This window comes from Leptonychotes weddellii, chromosome 11 (assembly GCF_054177405.1).
Source record: "Leptonychotes weddellii isolate Sample4059 chromosome 11, ASM5417740v2, whole genome shotgun sequence".
NCBI classification, from domain to species: Eukaryota; Metazoa; Chordata; class Mammalia; order Carnivora; family Phocidae; genus Leptonychotes; species Leptonychotes weddellii.
This window is the reverse complement of record NC_138379.1, coordinates 58,606,673-58,623,092: the sequence shown is the minus strand read 5'-3', so window position 1 is coordinate 58,623,092 and position 16,420 is coordinate 58,606,673. Positions and strand designations below refer to the sequence as shown.

Genomic DNA, 16,420 nt, shown 5'->3' with positions numbered 1-16,420 from the left:
TCCTATCCTAGCTGGCTTCTCTAATTTGCAGAGCAATTATTGAATCTTTTTTTGGGGGGGCGCCCCTGTGGGAAACTTACATTGCCTAGGCATTTAAATTCTGGCAAAGGAGTTGGAGGGTTGGGGAAGCAGGTCATACTAAAGAAAGGCAGAACTCTAGCTATTTTTGTTTTGCTTTTTTACCATGGAAAGATAATGGTTTTTATATTAAGAATATCATAAATATAAATTACATTGTTTACTAATTCCTACATCAATCACTAAAACAATAAATTACTTGAGTTGAGCATAAAATTTCTTATTTACTTGCAATGGGACTGTATGCACACAAATATTTTCTTATTTATGTGGCTATATAACCACATTGCCAGGGCACAGCACATTCTAACACAAGGGACAGATTTCAGAAGGAGCACCTGCTTTGCTTCTCTCTGTTTTGTTCACTTCTCTCTCTAGGGAGGGAGGGGTGGTGGGAGGGTGATAAGATAAATTAGATAGAGGGAGGAAGAGAGAGAGAGAGGGAGGAAGAGAGAGAGAGGAGTTTTGCAGTGACTGAAGTTTTTTTTTTTAAGATTTTATTTATTTGACAGAGAGAGAGACAGTGAGAGAGGGAACACAAGCAGGGGGAGTGGGAGAGGGAGAAGCAGGCTTCCCGCTGAGCAGGGAGCCCGATGCGGGGCTAGATCCCAGGACCCTGGGATCATGACCTGAGCTGAAGGCAGACGCTTAACGACTGAGCCACCCAGGCGCCCCTAGTGACTGAAATTTTTTAAGTTGGGACTACAAAAAACAAAAAGACTTGTTTAAAAAGGTAGGACCCATACTCTAGGATGGGAACTCTAGGAGCTTTATTTTAGGGCTCTGTGTAGTGGACTGAGGGGATGTATAATGGGTTCTGCTGTGCCCTCTAGTTCTTCATTAAGGAGCCATAAGAATCTCTGTGTTGTCATGGAATAGTCTCAAATGCTCGTCTCATGTGGTTTTTCTCCTAAGAGTGTAAAATTATTTTTATTCTGGGGCAAAACCATCCAGTTCTTATTTTGAAAAACTTTCATTACCAGGGCTAATCATTGCTTATTCTGTTATGCAAAGTGCATTAATTACTGTGTGACCTTGAGCAAGTTGCTGTCTTTCTCTAAGCCTTAGTTTACTCATCCATAAAAAAATAGTAACAGTATCTATGTCTTAGCATTGTAAAAAATAAATACAATAATATCTTTAAGGTGCTTGAAATGCTCAAAATATTACTAATTATTATTTTAAAATATTATTATAGTTTTTCCACAACATGTTATATTTCTCTATCAAGGCACTCATCTTACTTCATAATGGCTCATTTATCTTCCCTTCTAGAGAGTGGGAACAGTGGTACATAGTAATAACTTCATATATATCTAGTGACTGAGTTAATTAATATCTGATTACTGGATCTTTATTAAAGGATTTCTTTGGACTATTTTATTTCTCATTTGTATTTTCTTTTTATTTTAATATATTTTTTAAAGATTTTATTTATTTATTTGTGAGAGAGAGAATGAGAGAGAGCACATGAGAGAGGTAGGGTCAGAGGGAGAAGCAGACTCCCTGCCGAGCAGGGAGCCTGATGCGGGACTCGATCCAGGGACTCCGGGATCATGACCTGAGCCGAAGGCAGTCGCTCAACCAACTGAGCCACCCAGGCGCCCCTCATTTGTATTTTCTATACCTTTTGGCTATCGCTAGAAATACCACCACCTTTCTTATTTTTATTTTTATTTTTATTTTTATTTTCTTTTTTTATTATGTTGTTAATCACCATACATTACATCATTAGTTTTTGATGTAGTGTTCCATGATTCATTTTTTGTGTATAACACCCAGTGCTCCATTCAATATGTGCCCTCTTTAATACCCATCACCAGGCTAACTCATCCCCCTAACCCCCTACCCTCTAGAACCCTTCTTATTTTTACATGACATTGTCTCATGTTATATTTCCAACAAGATGACTATAAGGTATAGACCTCTTACAATTCAATGAGACCACGCAAATGGAATATGGATGGAAGCCATGTACATCATTTCAAGTCCTGGCCATGACATGTCACACATAGCTTCCCTCCTCTGTCCAGCCACATTTTAAAGCCTTGAAAAGAAAGAGTTCAAGATGGTGGAGCTACAGATGGAAAGAGCTTAGTTCCCCAAGTCATGCTAATAGAGAACTGCTCAAGGGACTATGATATGAAAAACAAGTTATATTTTATTGTGTTAAGTGGCTAAATGTGAAGTTTATTTTTACCACATTTACCAGTGACTAAGACATTGTTTTAAGCTGAGAGATTTTATATTCCATTTTGGTGTGAAGAGTCATTTGCTGTTTGGTGTGAAAACAGCAAGTACATATCTTATATGACCAGCAACACTATTCTTCCTAGGTTTTATCCTTAATAAACTATCCCTAGATAGTAGTTTAAAAGAAACTCAGAATTTTCTGCTTAATCACCTTATGCCTACTCATATTATTCTCTCAGTCATTTCTTCATCAACTAATAGTTGATGAGTAGGGTTTACAAAAGGCATTGAGAATAGATTGGTGAACAAGAAAGGTCCTTTCCCTCACGGAGCTTACTTTTGTGTAGGGCACTATTTCAGACGGTTGAAAATAATGAATTACTAATAAAATATCAACTAGCATTGAGTGCTCTGGTGAAAAATAAAGCAGGAATTTTTTAATTTTATTTTAATGGTATCCCCAATACATAAGAACACTGGTGCCTAGAAGATGCTGAGGGGAAGAAAATGATGCAGGCTATGTGGGGGAAACACTGTCCCTTCTGCCCTCATGTTCACGGCTCAGGCCATTTATCGAGCCATATTTTATGGGTGGAGTATTGACTTAAAAGATGGATTTCAGACTAGGCACTAAGGTATTGGATGCTTGTCCACTTGTTAATAAAGCAGCTGGGTCTTTCATTGCCTTTTCCTTGTCTTTCTACTTTTATTTTTTATCTGGTTCACATTATATTTATTTTTGTTCATATCTTCTGGGCATAAACTCATATTGAATTTAGAGACTACATCATGTCACATAGTATTGTGTTTATTATCCTTTCCTTTATACTTATTTGTTATTCTTATTGTTTCATTATAACCAAGGTTTTTCTAGCCATACTCTGAGTAAGAACAGGACTCTAATGACAACAATATCTCTGTGGTTGTAGGTATTTAAGAATTATGGATGGGTTATCTCTTATGAGATCCATAAATCAGCTCTCTTTGCCATTAAGTTATTTTGCTCTGGTTTCCCCCATTTTCTGCTCCGGCTTTGTGATCACATTCCTGTCACTTCAATATTAAATGCCAGAACTGTAGTTTTGCTCCTGCTAAAAGTATATCAAGCCAAATCATGTGAGTGGTGCTCATGCTGCTGCTCATGCCTCAATGTCCATAGCAAGAACACTGCTGCTCAACAAACACAAGGGTGGCTGGAGTTGGGTCAGGCAGCACCACCTTCAGTGGTAACTGGCACCAATCTTCCATTCCTGCCATAAGTTTGCACTGTCCTTGAACCAAATCAACACTTTCCAACCACCCTCTTTAACACAAGTTATTACCTGAAGTTTGCTAAGGCAATCAGACAGATCTGAGTAGTAAAGATATCCTTAGTTTTCTAGAATAATTTTATGTTTCAGAGATAGGGGTTATCATTCTGGTATTCCTGACTTCCCCTGGCCCAGTTTAGGGCACATAGGAGGCCCATAATGAATGAAAAAAATTCTCCCTATGGTTTTTCACAGGTGATATTAACTCAAGTGTGACTTTTGTCAAATGTGAGTCTAGCATGCTGCCTATGGATTTTGGTATAGGAGTAAGTGTTGGTTCTAAAACTTGGGTGCATTTCAGAATCCCCTGCATGGCTTTATAAAAATGCAAGCATCTGGGCTTCATTGTAGATCTTATACTTGAGAACCTCTATGATAAATATAGGTAAACTATATTTTTCAGATCTTCTCTGGTGATTTTAAGTCTACCAATCCACAGATTACATTTGGGAACCACTCCACAAGGATAATGTAATATTCAGTTGCATTCTACCAACACTGATGAAGCACATACTTCCAATTAAACACTAGGCTAAATGACATGGATACAAACTAAATAAGTTAGTTCCTGTCCTCAAAATACAATGGGGGGTGAGGTCCGAAATGTAAAGGAACAATTAGAATAGGATGTGATTGTGAAACAAGATGTTTCTATAGCTACACTCATTTTGGTCTCTCTGTTGTGGTCACTTTTTCCTGTTGGCCATAGAATCTCAGCATCATGGACCATTCTCATGGAAACTCAGTTAACCTATTTTCTTAGGGAGCGTCTGGGTTATTTTTCAGAAAATGGTTTTACAAGGTAAGGTTTTTTTAAGCTTTCTCTTTCTCCCCAAGATGACAATAAATCTGCCCGGGATTAAAGGTGGAATTTACTCTATTTTCCCTATATTTACTGCTCTGTAAGATAACTTCAAGTTCCAATACAGCTGTTTGGAGAGGATTCATTTAATTTTCACTAATTTTTTTTTTTTTACATTTGTTTTTCTATGTGTGACTGTGGTGGACAAAGCTTCATGAAATCACCCTAGTAAAAGCCTAGAAACACACTTAGTGGATTTACTCTGGTTACTGGGTGGGGAGGGGGAGAGGTCACCACTGATCAGATATGCCACCTGAATCAATTTTCACTTTTAGCATCCACTCTAAATCACACCATGCACCTCAGAATAAATCCCCCTCCACCACTACCACCACCACAGCAAACCAACTCTTTCCATGGAAATTCTCAGCTAAGCCAGGGAGCTGGTTTACTGAATCCTTGATAGGGGAGACAGCAGAGGGAGGTGGATAAGAACACAGACTCAGGAATTAAATGACTTAGCTCAAACCTGTTTGATGCTGGCTGGCTAGGTCACTTTTGGCAAGTTCACCTCTCTGAGCCACAGTTTCTTCTGCAAAATGGGGATAAGAGTCTGTACACAATGATGTTGCTGAGAGAATAAGGTAATGCCCAGAAAGCATAACAAATGGTTGCCATTTTTGATAGGCAGAAAAATGACCCCTAAAGATGTCCACACTCAAATCCCTGGAACCTGTGAATATGCTACCTTACATGGGAAATCAAGGGATGGGCCTGCATGCTGTCAAGGTCAGGCAAGAGAAACAGTGGTCAGTGGTGCGCTGGAGCTGCCTGGAAGGATTTATACCATGGAAATCATCAAACGCCATACCAGAGATCCGCCCTACCCAAGAGAGCCCAACGTTAAGGATTTGCCAACATATGATTAGTTGGTTTGCAACTAGTCAAACTGTTTGATTCTAATAGGTAGTTTGAGTCTACCCAAGACTATCAAGGTCAGAGGAACTAGCTATTACACTAACTCCTTCTTAGTGAAAAAAATTTTATTTTGATTATCTCTCCCAATCCTTACAGCTGCCCTGGAAAAATGACACTATTATTCACTTTATATAAACAAGGTGAGGTTCAGAAAAATGAGCTGATTGTCCACAATTGTACCATGTGAAAGAGCCAGGGCTCTCACAAAACATCCTGATGCCAAAGCTCTTGCTTTTTTTTCTTTTTATACTGATGCCCGGCATATTGTGTGGCATATCACTGTGCTGAATGAATATGTGTTGAATAAATAAAAGATTACACGTGCCACCCAGTTTGGGAGCAGAAGAAATAGAAAATAATTTTCCTTAGCCAGTTTAACTTTCTTGAAAAAAAGGACTAAGACTAAAATTAGACTGAGATACTCAGCCCAAAACTAACTCCATGAAAAGGGAAAAGAGAACTGTCTCCCCATGGTGACTTTGTGTTAGTGTGCTAAGTGTGACAAAAATCACATTCATCATCTCCTCTAAGGCAATCAAAAACCCTGCTGACTTGTGATTATCATACCCGTTTTACATAAAAATGAGACTCTGAGAAGCTACATGACTTGCCAAGTTCTTGCATTCCATGAGTGGCTTATTAGAGATTCAAACCTAGGTATGTTTGACTCCAAAGTCTGCCTGATCCCCCTGTGCTATAAAAAAAAAAAAAAGCTGGGCATCTTTACTTAATCACTCACTGTTGCTCTGGGTACTCTTTTTTTTTTTTAAAGATTTTATTTATTTATTTGACAAAGAGAGACACAGCGAGAGAGGGAACACAAGCAGGGGGAGTGGGAGGGGGAGAAGCAGGCTCCCCGCAGAGCAGGGAGCCCGATGCGGGACTCAATCCCAGGACCGTGGGATCATGACCTGAGCTGAAGGCAGTCGCTTAACCAACTGAGTCACCCAGGCGCCCGCTCTGGGTACTCTTGCCTTCTTCCTTCAGTGGGCAAAACAGAAATTGGGTATTTAATTAGCCAGAAGCTGACTAGTACTTGCATGTGCTCTGCAAAGTGCTATACTTCTAGTGTTATGTCCAGAAAATATTTGAAAAGTAATAGAATGTAATGTTTAACAGCAAGATTGTTACATATGAAAACCCTGGGTTAAAAATCCTGTCTCTTCCTAGTGGCATGAACATGGGCAAATTATATAACCTCTCTAATTCTTATTTCCTCTTCTGTAAAATCAGGAAGATAATAATTACGTGACAAGATTGTTGTTAGGATTAAAGGATATAATTTATGCTGTAGCACACTACTTGAAGGCAATAGGATCTGAAAAACATGGTGGCTAATTTTGTCATAGCCAAACTTTGTTCTGGGAAACATCTGGCTAAAGCAAGACAGAAAACTCATGAATGGATCCAAGGATGACATGATGTGTTTTGAACATAGATTTTTAGCATATAGCAATTTACAGAATAGGGAAATAAAGGGAAATAGTAATACAAGCAAAAATATAATAACAATGTGAGCAAAACCAGTTTGACTATTCTGAATAACTTTGGTCTAAGAATCTTTTAATTACTGCTTTTCTGTACAATGTTCCTGTGCCATCAAGGGCATTGGTGATGCAGCATTTCTGAAAAGTGCTCTAAAATTTTCTTTGAGATTTTCTTCCAAGCCCCAGACTCTCATTCTACATGTTATAATGGTAGTGATTTCTTGATTTTACCTTGTATCAGGGAAGGTTTTCAGAAAACAACTAAGACTCATCCTTTCATTAAATGTTCCTTAAGTGACTTGTGGTAAAAACATCAAGAGACTGCAATTACCAAATCATGCTTTAAGAACAACACCCAAGTTTGTGCACACACAGGCAATGACATATAGTTACAACTCTCTTTTGCTAACAGCAATCGTAGCACACTATGTATGTGTTTTTCCAATAGGCTTATAATGTAAAAAAAAAAAAGTGTCTCATAATTGATGAAATGCAGTAAGTTGTGAACAGCCAGGGAAAGGAGAGAGTACTGTGATAATGAAAAGAACATCAGCTTTGGAGTTAGACAAACCTCTGTCTGAATACCTGTCCTACCACCATCTTTGTGAGTGTGGACATACTGTTTAGTCTCTCTGACCCTCAGTTCTCTCTCTCTGTTGAATGAGTATTAGAATGGATACCTTGAAGGGAAGTTAGGAGGAATGAATCAATTATGTATGTAAAAGCATCATTGATACACTAACTTACACCCTTCTTTCTTCATCAGCTGCCTTCTGGTAAACCTTCAAGAGCAAGGTGTTTAGAGAAGAGACTTCCCTACCTGCTCCTTCCTCATACCTGGCATCATGTAAAGAATCAGGCCTAGCATTGCTATAAGGGAAGGAGGAGGAAAGAGGATTATTTTGTCCTAAATGTAATATATTAGAACTAACTTCTCAAATTCTTAATCCGATGTATTAGTTGCCTGAAAGGTGGAATTAAGTACGGCACACTCAACTGATAGAACAAAAAGACAATAAAGGCATGGGCTACTTACAAGGAGATACCACTGACAATTAGTGCTGTCTGCAAGTACAGGGTTGCAGTGTTCAAAGTAGATAATACTACTTTAAGGAAAGATTTCTCCCTAATTAGCTCCCATGTAGCTCTAAAGGGAAAACCATACAGAACACAGCACTCACTAATTTGTTTTCCTCTTACCAACAATAGTTTTCAAAGTTTGAAAATATGTGTGTAAAAAGAATATGACCTATGTTTTTCTCCAAATGAAAGAACTCTTGGTTATTAGGTCAGGAAATCACTGAAGTGCCGCCCTCTGCCCAGTAAGTACAGAAAGAAGAAAGAAGGCACAGGCAGAGGAGTCCCTGAGTTCACTCTCTCCTCCATCTGCTCTTTGAATGCCTCCTGCAGGTAGCTTTTACTTTGCTGGAGCCAAACAGAACTACTTGTCATGAACACCCATGACCTCCCAAAGCACATGTGCTCTTTCCTTTGCCCAGGGCTAATTATCTACTTTTTCCTACCTCATTTATTTCTTTTTATCTTTCAAGAATCAGCTCAAGATCAACTCATCTGAAAAGCTATTCCTAACTTACTCAACCTAAACTTTTTCCCAACTGTGTGTGCATTGGTAATAATATTAATAATGATAGGATTTTTGAGCACCTGCAATGTGTGAAGTTGTTTGCATATATTATGTAATATAATTCTCATAACATTTCTGAAACAAAGTATGATCTCTAATTTTGTAAAAGAAACACACAGAAAAGCCAAGTAAGCCTTCCAAGCTGACAGAGTAGCTAAACAACAGGGTCTAGATTCGAACCAGGTTTGTCTGACTCCAAAGCTCATACTCTTTCTCCTACATCATATTAACTTCATACATGACAACATTCTATACTCGTGTGTGTGTGTATGTGTGTGTGTGTGTTATTTGTTTCTCTATATTTCTGCTGCCAGAATATGTTGTACTTAAGGGCAGATATCACACCTTTCCTCTAAAGTCCTACTAATAGAGAGAACTTCATAGTGTTAAAGGCATAATGAGTATTTATTGGCTATAATAACTATACAAAACCTATATAAATTATGTGATGGAATATTATATTTTTTATTCATTTAACAAATATTTGTTAAAGACCTTGTATGTACAGGACATTACTCTAGGTATTAGATACAGAAAAGTGAAGAAGAAAAAGTACCTGACTTCTAAGAGCTCACAGTATAGTGGAATTATAGAGAGAATCATTTTCATATATTCTTATATAACTTTACATAACATAAAAACCGATAAAATCATGGAATCTTTAGAAAAGGTTTCAAAGATCATGTAACTTAGGCTACTTGTATATAAGGAAGTCAGGCTGGAGAGGTTAAGTATATTGCCTAAGATTAAATAGATTTTATTTTAAAGTGACACTTTCACTTTGTTATGGGTTCCATCTCATTCCTGCATACAATCCATATCTAGAATTGCATAAGGAGAAATGTGGGAGCTCTTACTTTGCCTGCCTTTTGTACTGGAAGATATGGCAGACCAGGATAAAAATTCATTACTTGAAATTAAATTGAAGTGATAGTAAAGATAATGGAGGCATCAATAGATGAAGGATATCAACAAATTTAAGAATGAAGGAAGGCAGAAAGGAGAGCACTGAATGCTGAATGGGGACAGAGCAAAGTAAAGTTGTGGAGACAAGCTGAAGGGTTGTAGTTATCCACCCGAAACCCTGAGTATTTCTGGGTGCAGAGATGGTAGATACAATACAGGACAGAAGTGAGGAATGAAACTTACACCAAGGGATTGCTTAAATATCTGTACACAGAAGAGTCTCCTAAATCCTTATATATAATAAGCCCACAGATGGATATTTTTTAATTTTCAAAAAAACTGAAAGCTTTAACTATAAAGTATCTTGCTGTCTACATGCAATTATTAATATTTGTTTTATTTATTCTGATGATTACTTCCATATATAAGAATGCTACACTTAATTATTTCATTTTCTCTAGGTTGATAGAAAATTATATTTCATTAAACCATATGAATTCACCCATATTCAATCATATTGACCCACAAAAATGACAATTTCAGGGTTCAACCTAAATAACTTAAAAAATACACAAATACCTATTTACTCTTTTACCTATTACAGACAACATGTCCTAAATCCGATCTTGGAAAGAGTAGGATAACACTGCCTTTACCTTTCTCTCAAGTTTTGTCACCCAAAGCTTTACTTTTCCTATCAAAGCTGAGAGTTCTTATATTTACTTCAATAATGATATTAAATATTTTAACCTTTGTTTTTAGGTCAGTTTCTAAAAGTTGAATTACAGTCTGAATATATTTTAGTGGGCAGAACCACCAGGATCTGTGATTGGCTGTGGAATGTAAACACAGTGAAGAGTCAAGGATGTCTCCAAGAGTTTTAGCTGAAGCCACTAGAAGTGATGGAGCTGCTATCAATCGAAATGGGGAGGGCTGTGGGTAGAGCAGATTTGGGAGTGAAAATATGGTGCTCATGTTTGGTTATGTTAAGTTTAAGATGATTATTAAACCTTTAAGTGGAGACATCCAGGAATGTGTATAGCTGAGTCTTTTGGGGGGACTGACTGTATAACAGAGTTCTCTAAATAAACTACTATATAGACTAAATACAATGTTTGTGAACAGATACAAAATAATAATGTGCTAATTTCAACTTTAAAAACAGTTGAATCATCATGTATAACAATGTAAGTATAGTTCATTACAGAGACAAGTCAATAATTTTAAAAAACTAATTTTATTTTTATATTTTAGCAACAAAAAGTTGAAAAAATAAAATTTAATAAGTATATATTCTTTAATATAGCATTTAAAAAATCAACTACCCAGAAAGGAAATACAGGTAAACCAGTGGTGAAAACTGAAAAACATGATTGAGAGGTGAATAGTAGCAGAATATGTAACCCCAAAATAAACCTTTTTGGCATAAAGATTACTTTGAGCTCATTATTTTGAGAAACAGTAGACACAGGAAAAGCTCTGAAAACAGTAGAAGTCACTTTTGTATTTGTAAAGGAAATTTCTTTATGTAAGGGATCCTCTTTTTATCAGGAAGAGAAGGATAACTAAATCACAAAAGAATCTTATCAATGGAAAAGGTACCAACTTAAACCTGTATAACAAAGCTTATCATTGTTTAGTGTGCTTTTCATGGTAAACTCCCCACAAATGACCTCCCCCCCACACACACACCTTTCTTCTTTTGTCTTTAGCTAAAGATTTTATTTAGGCCAGAGTTTTAAACCACCCCAGAGAATTACTCATTTTTCCCTGGATCTCTTCCATGTATACATGAGCTGCACATCAATAAACTTCTGTTTGTTTTTCTATTATTAGTCTGTCTTCTATTATAGGGGTTATCAGTCAAGAACTAAGAAAGGTAGAGGGAAAATTATTTTTAAATCCTGCACATCCCTCTCCTGCTTAAGTATCCATGAAACCTATCTAGCCATTAGTCTGTTACCATCCAGAGAAACTTTCTAAAATTCATGTCTGATCCTTGTCATTTACCTATTTAATGAACCTACACAAATTATGTAAGCCATAGAATAATGTCTAAACTCTTTAGAATGGTATCCAAAGCTTTCAAAATTTTCATCATCTATTTTTTTCCAACTTTATCTCTCCCTAACAGACCCCCCAACAGGCTGGAATCCAGCCATGAACCAAACCTCTTGCCACTTCCTGAATCATACAAGTCCTTTTCTCCTCTGTGCTCTTGCACAAAAAATTTTTTTTTGTACTGACCATGTTCTTTTCTTACTTGGAAACTTCCAACTTATTTTTCAGGAAAAAGTTTTATTCACTCATGAATTTATTCACTTACTAAACAGTCATTGTGTGCCAGGTATTGTATTAGTATATGCATTCTAGGACTAGTCCAGTGCAAAATGAAAACATGGAGCCTCTTGTTAAAAAATTAGTAATAATGTCAAGACAACAACAGCAGCACATTAAACCAAGAGAGAGGCCCTTCAAAGTCACCTGCAGAGACCACATGGTTATGAAACCAGCCCTACCCTGCTCTCTCTCTCATCTAGACTGTGTTAATTTACTGTTTATCTAACATGAAGGGGTAAAAACCCTAAATTTTTACTTCCTTAAAAAAATCATTACATAGGAATGCTAGGAGTATTAGTAAGGGAAGTTCTTGGCTTGGGGTAGCCTTAGAACATCTACATTTCACCTTATTCCATTCTCTCCTTACTTTTCATCATTGCCAAGACACCAGACATCTAACAGACATCCCCAAGAATGCAGACAAAAGGAGGAGATTCAGAGTCTGGTGCTTTGGTATCAAGGAAAATATATAGATTTAAAATCCCTGACCTTGATTCCAATTATTTTTATGCCATATTTATCATGGGCATAGAGGAAGAATGAATACCACTCAACATGGTTGCTCCCTAACCCACTTGCTAATTAATCAATGAGATTATGTGATTGGATTGTTCTTGCAATGGTGAGTGAACTGAACTGGGTTTTGTATTTGGATGACATTTTCTACAAGAAGGTCCTGATCATTGTCTCCACTAAGTTGGCCCAATATTTCTCACTTTTGCTCAGTATTATATAACTCTAACAGACCCTGTTGATATTACTGAAATTATCTGTTTGCATGTTCAGTCATCATGGCAGACTATAAGCTTATTGAAGTTAAAGACCATGGTACAAGATTTATAAACTTGCATCATGAGATAATGAGCATAAAACATTTAGTATACTGCTCCATGGATGCTCCATATATAACCTGTTGTTTCTGTGATCTTGATGATGGTATTAGTGGCAGAGATGTAGCTAGCTCTTAGGTGCCAGTGCACTTTTCATCTTTCTTCAGTGCTTCACTCTGTTTCTCTCTTACTGAAGACCAATTCTTTCATAAGTCAGGAAATATCACAGTAGCAGCTATCAAATCTTATCATTCTTAGAGTTTTAGTTACTAAAGGTGACTTGGTCCTTTTACCAGTTCTTGTTAAAAAATATGCTAGGAAGGGGTTTGATTGGCCTAGATAAGGTCAGGAGCCCTCTGCTGGACCAGTCAACTGTGGATGGGAGGCACAGTGTTGATAACAAGATAACCTCACTACTAACAAGAGGGCCAGTTAGAGGTGGAGGGGTAGGGTGTGAGGGAAGAAGAAAGAGTTTTGCAGAAAAAGGACATGCTATTCCCAGAGTAAAGGAGTTTTGATAGACAGCCAAAACCAATATGTATTTACTATGCCAGCTATTTTAATGATAATGATGATAATTACCTTAATAATGTATTATCTTAAATGTGATAGATTCCCTAAAAATAGATCCAACGTATTACTGATGAAGGATGAAAATACTGCATCAAATGTGCTGCCTCTTAAAAGGACCACTTTAAGATAGATGTACCACAATCATGTGAACATATAAATTCTGTTGTGTTGGTTAAAGAAATGCCCGTGGCACCTTATTGTCTTGCCTGGCATTAATCATATTCACTTCATATTCAAATTTGTGGAAACAATGTTAAAATAACATCAAGTATGTCTACTGTTTTGTGTGAAACATGCAGGATGACTTATATATGAAATTCTTATTTTTTCATATGTGAATATATATAATATATATACACATATATATACATATGTATGTGTACATACATACATGCATATATTACATTTGTAATATGTATTTTTTACTCACCATAGCATTTGAGAAGGTACTATAGATAAAATGTTTAGTATTATGAAAGAGCAAGAACCATAAATATATTGAATTTCCTTTTTTTGCAAAGAAGAAAGGATTATGTAGCTCTGATTATAAATGAGCCTCCTGGAGCAGCCATCAGTTATCAATGTATTAAGTCATTTCAATTTCTGCAAAAGAAATGTGCTGTTTTGCCAGTACCCTCTGGCCCCATTTTGTGGGGTTGATAGAGTTCAAAAGAAATGGCTGCTTCGTGATGGGTATTAAGGAGGGCACATACTGCATGGAGCACTGGGTGTTATATGCAAACGATGAATCACGGAACACTACATCAAAAACTAATGATGTACTGTATGGTGACTAACTAAGAAGGAGAAGAAGAAGGAGAAGGAGAAGAAGAAGGAGAAGATGAAGAAAAGAAGAAGAAGAAGAAAGAAGAAGAAGGAGGAGGAGGAGAAGAAGAAGAAGAAAAAGAAATGGCTGCTTGGAGAACAGAATGAGTTTATTTAAAGAGAACAATAAAAGCACCCCAGGTATGAGTTGGGGGTGAATTGCTCTAGTGGGGACCTGGAAAGAAAGCAGCTTGTTTGACTTAAGAGAGTAGTAGCTAAGTTGAAGGCATGAAACATCCCTGTCCATATTAGATGAGAGTCAAACAGAGCACAGATGATGGGGCAGGGGTAGGGGATAAATACTTTAGAATAGGTCTATGCTTGGAGTCAAATGTGGTAGACAATTTGGAGATGAAAGATAATTATAGGGAATAGGCTTGCAGTCCCTGCATGGAGTGCTGAGAGAGGACAATTTGGCTTAGGGAAAGCCAGACTCCTTAAGCCTTTGCTTTGAGGAGCAAGAAAAGAGGGCATGGCATGGACTCCTGAAATTTGTTTCATTCAAGTTTATGATGGGCAACCTAGCTAAGTTTTTCATTTAGTTCTCTCAACCTCTCAGCAAGCAAAGTATTATTAGCTCCATTTCACAGATGAGCAATTAAGGCACACAGCTAGATAATGGAGAATCTCCTGAACTCCAGAGCTCATACTCCTTCCATACCACCCAGCTTCAGGAGAGGATAGTGTTCACTGCCCTGCTTTGGCATACATTTATAATTGCAACCCATGCAGTGAGCACAGTGAGAAAGCCTACTTTGTGTTGGCTACTTGGGCTACAGAGAAATGAAACATGGAGCATGCTGACAACCTAGTTGAGAAGACATACTTATTATAAATGTATAGCAGATTATGATGAATGCTATAAATTAAGGTACAAATGAAGTCTTCAAAAGGAACATTTCTTGTACACTATTCCCTCATACCTATTTGTGCCTTTGTATTTGTTATTTTCTTCCCTCATTCCTTCTAAATGATTTAAGCCTGCTTATTATTTTGAAAGTCAGTTAATAATTCAGATACCTTTTAAAAATACTATTTGTTTTTATTTTTATTTTTTATTTTTTTATGGCTCTTTTCAGTTTGTTGCATGAAGGAGTTACACTAGTCCAAGTTAAAAGCAGACCCCAAATGGTTACATTAAACAAGCTGTGAGGTTTTTAAACTTGTGACAAAGGACAGAAGGGAAATTCTACTCATTGCAAGGAAATCCTCACTTAAGCTTCAGTGAGCCAAAAGCACTTAAAACCCATGAACCTTTAGCTGGTTGTCCTTAGCCAGTCCAGTGGAACTGGCATATGAGGAACTGGCATATGTTCTTGTGCTGGTCACCCTGTAGCTGAATTACTTCTCCATATTCTGGATGCTCAATTACAGTATCATTGCAGGAGAATTTTTTCTTAATCGCCTTCACTATTTTCTTTTTATCATAACCAAGCAAACTTCCTGCCATTTCTCTGTTGAATTCTTATATGGATATAATCCTCAGTGCCAGGAGGAAGCAGATCATCACCCTTACTTGCATCAGCAAAGGGGTCAAAAGAGTGGAGATTCTGGATAATGGACATACGATAGGATTCCTTCCTGCATGGAAATGGCCTACAGAAGGCAGAGGTGGGAGAAGGCCGGAAGTGGGGGGATGGATTGTTGGGAAACAAAGGGGCTTGAAGAGGAGGCTGCTGAGTCCTTGGCTGTGGCTCAGTGACTGGAGCTATTTTACTTTATTTTTTTTAAGATTTTATTTATTTATTTGAGAGAGAGGGAGAGCGGGGGAGAGGAAGAGGGAGAGGGACAAGTAGACTCCGTGCTGAGTGGCGAGCCTGAGGTGGGGCTCAATTCCAGGACCCTGAGATCATGACCTGAAGTCAGATGCCCAAAAAAGTGAGCCACCCAGGCACCCCCCCAAAATGTTATTTATTTAGATAGATGTCATGTAATCAAGTCTGTACCAAATACTTAGAAAAATATAGCAAAGTATAAGATTGAACCCTACTCATTAGGAATTGGTAAAAGGGAATAAGAGATTAAAGTCAGACACATCTGAATTAAAATCCTGGTTCAACTCTGGAAAACAGTATGGAGGTTCCTCAAAAAGTTGAAAATAGAGCTACCATACGATCCAACAATTGCACTACTGGGTATTTACCTCAAAGATACAAATGTAGGGATCTGAAGGGGTATGTGCACCCTGATGTTTATAGCAGTAATGTCCACAATAGCCAAACTGTGGAAAGAGCCAAGATGTCCATCAACAGATGAATGGGTAAAGAAGATGTGGTATAGATATACAATGGAATATTATGCAGCCATCAAAAGGAATGAGATCTTGCCATTTGCAAAGAAGTGGCTGGAACTGGGGGGTGTTATGCTGAGTGAAATAAGTCAATCAGAGAAAGACATGTATCATATGACCTCACTGATATGAGGAATTCTTAATCTCAGGAAACAAACTGAAG

General features: G+C 37.4%; 1 long non-coding RNA gene and 1 pseudogene across 1 annotated transcript in view; both read right to left on the bottom strand.

Annotated features, from left to right (window-relative positions):
• Positions 1–16,420, bottom strand: part of LOC145716254 (uncharacterized) — a 56,089-nt gene that overhangs the window by 21,222 nt on the left and 18,447 nt on the right. The window lies entirely within an intron of this gene.
• Positions 14,730–16,335, bottom strand: LOC145716062 (eukaryotic translation initiation factor 1 pseudogene; annotated as a pseudogene).